The sequence below is a fragment of the Sphaerodactylus townsendi genome, linkage group LG08 (assembly GCF_021028975.2).
Source record: "Sphaerodactylus townsendi isolate TG3544 linkage group LG08, MPM_Stown_v2.3, whole genome shotgun sequence".
Lineage (NCBI taxonomy): Eukaryota > Metazoa > Chordata > Lepidosauria > Squamata > Sphaerodactylidae > Sphaerodactylus > Sphaerodactylus townsendi.
The window spans coordinates 4,649,311-4,653,688 of record NC_059432.1 but is presented as its reverse complement, the minus strand read 5'-3'; the positions used below and the strand labels follow the sequence as shown (position 1 = coordinate 4,653,688).

The following is a 4,378-nucleotide window of genomic DNA, read 5'->3' as shown; positions in this document are numbered from 1 at the left end:
GACCTCCTGGAAGCCATGACGCAGCTCCCCTCCATTACCGTCAGTCCTCCCCCCCCCCACCCCCACCCAGCTTGGCGTGGCTTGTGTCCGAGGGGTGCCGAGCAGAGCGTTTGGGAAGTGGGCTGCCCGACCTTCTAGGATCTTTGGGAGGCAGCCCGCAGGGACTGGCTCCTCCGGCTCCCAGAAGAGTCCTTCCGAATGCTGGGGAGTCTGACCCTGGGACATTCTCCTCTCTCTGCCAAGATGGCCCCCTTGGCTCTGGGGCGGGGCCAGGGAGGGGGCAATTCAGAGGGTTCTGAGTTCCAGTGCTACTCGGGGATTTGCAAGAGAGGCCTCTTTGTTTCCTTCCCTCTAGATCTTGGAGGGCGATGGGCTGGGCTCCCTAGTGGTGCAGCTGGCCGTCTCCCTGGCCGACCCGGAAGAAAGCATCCGGGAGAAGGCCAGGGAGGTAATGAGCCAGCTGCTCACGATGCTCCTTCGCCGGCGGGGTGAGTGAACTGGAGCCCCCCTTCCCCTGGAGCCAGGCCCCTCCGTTGGGGTCCCTCTTGGAGGGCCTTGGCTCGGCCTCACCTCCCCGTCACAGCACTAGAGCTGCTTCTGTCAACCGCTGAGAGAGATGCATTTCTGGACGAGGCTCTTCCCGCGTGTCCCACGGGCCCCAGCCACTCTGCCCGCCTGAGAGGCGGAGACAGGCACAGCTGAGCCAGGACAGTCCCTTGCAAGAGGGTGGGGGGCTCCGAGACCCTTGCCTCCAGCGCAGGTCCCGCCTGCAGGCCAGAAAGAAGCACAGCTGTTCTGTGCGGGACGTGTCCGCTTCAGCTCCTGCCGTCTCTTTGTCAGGGCTCCGAGGGAAGCGCCCACGCCTTGTTTGGGCGAAGGACCCCGAGCGACCTTGGCGGGCAAGCATGTTCAACCTGGTCAGCATCTGTGAGGTGAGGAGAGCCTTCTGTGGCAGGACGGGCAAAGGGGCCTTTGTTTCTCCAAGGGAGGCACCTGGGGGATCCTTTGGGCACTGGTGGGAAGCAGGACCCTGGACAAGCGTCCCTGGCCGCAGCTCCTTCCCTCCTGGTTTCCCTGGCCCCACAAGGCACCTGTCCCAGCCTGGGAGGGGGGTTGTTTTGAGTCTCTTTCTGGGGAGGGGGCTGGGCTGTGTGGAGGACGGGGGCCAGGCCTTGGCCTTGGGCGAGGCAGGAGAGGACTGAATGGCTGACTTGTTGATTTCAGCTGTTCTGGAACCACCTCAGCATAGGACAGCAGAGCTCATTCCGAGAGGCCGCCCTGCAGCACGCCCTGCTGCTGCTGGGACGAAGGTGGGCCAGGGAGGCAGGCCTCATCCTGCTCTACAGTTCCATTGGCCAGGCAAGACCCCTCCTGGAAGAGCAGGATGTGAGTGGATCATGGGGGAAGCACCCCTGGGGGGTGGGTGGGGGGCACGGTGGAAACCCCCAGCCCTGGGCACACTCCAGAGGGAGCTCATTTCAGCTATTGCCCCCTTTCCCCAGGAGGACTACTTAAAAGGAGACCTGGCCCACCTCCTCTACGACCTGCAAATGGGCAGGTAGGTGCCAAAAGAAATCCAGGCCCTCGTCCAAAGGACAGGGAAGGCCTCTTTCCAGGGGCTCAGTGGTGAGGACGGGACCGTGGCCTCGGGAGTGCCACCCGGGCCCAACCTGCTCTTCTTCCATACCAAGCAAGCCGAGGGTTGCCCTGTTTCCCCTGGAGGTGGCCGCAAGTGCCATGCAAGAGGCTGGGCTTTGAAATGCCCACCTGACCAAAGAGGGATCTTTTGAGAAAAGCCCTTCCGGTTCACCTGCCGCTTTGGGACGCCAACCTCTGGTGCCTCTGGCAGAGCCCAGTCCCAGAGATCTGGCAGGAGGGTAATGCTGCCTTCCTTCTCTTCCGCCCTTGCAGGTCGCCCTTGAAGCCCCACCTCTGCGCGGGGAAAGAGGGCTCCTCTTGCTGCTGCTGCTGGGTGTGTTCCAGGCTTCCGAGTTCTGATCCTGCTCAGACTGAACGCCAGGGAACGATGGAAGTCAGGGCAGATGGGGAAAAGAAAGGGGCTGTCTGCAGAAAGGGGAGGCTGTGAATCTCCAGCCTCACATCCGGCCTGGAGGCGGGAGCTGCCATGGGGGCAAGGGTCTCGGAGCCCCCCACCCTCGGCCCAAACAATGGCTTGTAACGTCACGCCTTTCCGCAGAGCCACAGTGGAATGTGCGAAAGATCCACTTGGTTTCCTCAACTATGGAGTGGGTGACAGCCAAAAGCTCTTCTTCCCCGTGAAAGGTGTTCCAGGTGGAGTGGGACTGCAGGCTGGGGATGAAGCTGAGTTTTCAGCCAGCCTCCACCAACGCCAGGAAAATGCAGGGCCTGTAACACCGTGGGGCGCGTTCGTGAAGGCGCTGAGGCTGTTAGCAGCTCCCCGTCCTGAGAGGCGTGTTAATCGTTCAAAGAGCATTATCTTGGATGATGCCGGCGCTCCCGGCCTAACTGTTCTCCGTCAGCCAAGGGGACCGGATCATTCAAAGGGGTTTGTTGCAGAGAGAAAGTTTCGTCAAGCTGGTGTTATCGACCAACCGGCCTCAAAGCAAATCACTACACACAAGCAAGTGGGGAGATGTGATGAAGGCTACTGAATATTGCTGTATTCATCCCTTCCAAATGGGAAGGAGCGAAGGCACCAGTTTTAACACCTTCCTCGTGTTACGTTTCAAAATAAATGAATGAAACAGTTTGAAAATGTGCACAGGTCCGCCCTGGCGACCCCAAGGGGGCACCTTATAGGATCACGTTTTAGAAGCTGTTTGAGTGCTGCATTTAACGCAACTGGTCACTGCAACTCTACTTTGCCTCCTCAAGGAAACCTTATCGAAAGTTCTACTCTGGTAGACCTTATGAACTTCTGCACTGAAAAGATGTATTTTTCCTTAGTTTACTTCTGCCAAGGCCTGATGCCTTAGCTCTCAGGTGCTTTACCCTCTCCAAGATAGGGGAGGATAATTTCCTGTTCATTCGTCTCCAGTTTTGAGGACCATATGTGGATGAATGTAGTCACTCTTGATATACAATCCTGTATGAGCACTCAAACGAGTCCCTTAAGTTGGTGGCCAAATGTTAAAATGCGCCTTAAGTTGATGGCCCTTAAGTTGATGGCCAAATGTTAAAATGTCTTTTAAGTTGATGGCCCTTAAGTTGATGGCCAAATGTTAAAATGCGCCTTAAGTTGATGGCCCTTTAGTTGGTGGCCAAATGTTAAAATGTCTTTTAAGTTGATGGCCCTTAAGTTGGTGGCCAAATGTTAAAATGCGCCTTAAGTTGATGGCCCTTTAGTTGGTGGCCAAATGTTAAAATGCGCCTTAAGTTGATGGCCCTTTAGTTGGTGGCCAAATGTTAAAATGTCTTTTAAGTTGATGGCCCTTAAGTTGGTGGCCAAATGTTAAAATGCGCCTTAAGTTGATGGCCCTTTAAGTGGTGGCCAAATGTTAAAATGCGCCTTAAGTTGATGGCCCTTTAGTTGGTGGCCAAATGTTAAAATGCGCCTTAAGTTGATGGCCCTTTAGTTGGTGGCCAAATGTTAAAATGCGCCTTAAGTTGATGGCCCTTTAGTTGGTGGCCAAATGTTAAAATGTCCCTTAAGTTGATGGCCCTTTAGTTGGTGGCAAAATGTTAAAATGTCCCTTAAGTTGTTGGCCCTTTAGTTGGTGGCCAAATGTTAAAGTGTCCCTTAAAATTATTACTACTATTGTTTTTGTTGCCTTTTGTACGCTTCCACCTGTGTGTTTCTGTTTCTGTTTCTCTTGTCTTCTCTTATTTTAATCAAATAAAGTATTTTTAAAGAGTTATGCCTGAAGTGAAAACTTTTTTGTTGTTGTTGCAGCCAGCACCCAGTGTGCTGCAAAGCAGGGCGGCCACGGCCCCTTTCTAGTAATAGTCCAAATGATCTCTGTCCTCACTTTGGTCTGTGCCCAGCTCTGGGGTGTTTCCACCGTGCCTCCCACCCCCCAGATTGCTTCACCGATCTCAAGGGTGGGGTAAAAGTCATGTAAATGACTAGAGATTTTAAACCCCAATCTGGCCAAGGAAACTGGCTGTCTAATCTAAATGTCTGAAGTCTGGCTGGGGTTGCTCAGTGGTGATGGCAAGGCATTCGGTTCATGCTCAGACCCGTTGTCAGCCAGTAGAAAGTTAGGCAGAAAACAAGACGAGTTATAACATCAAGGGACATTCACTGAAGGTTTAGAAAAGACTCTGTGCCGGGAGCCCCCGATGCTTGGCGCCCAGGGGCCTTGGTTGGTGCACGCATAAATAAGACAAAAGTGATGCCCAGTGGAAAGCGCCCTCCCAAAACATCGTGGCCGATAAACGGAAACAGATTAGAACA

General features: G+C 54.5%; 1 pseudogene; it reads left to right on the top strand.

Moving 5' to 3' along the window:
- The first annotated feature begins 905 nt into the window (after window positions 1-905).
- On the top strand, window positions 906-3,839 carry LOC125437834 (annotated as a pseudogene).
- Window positions 3,840-4,378: the final 539 nt, after the last annotated feature.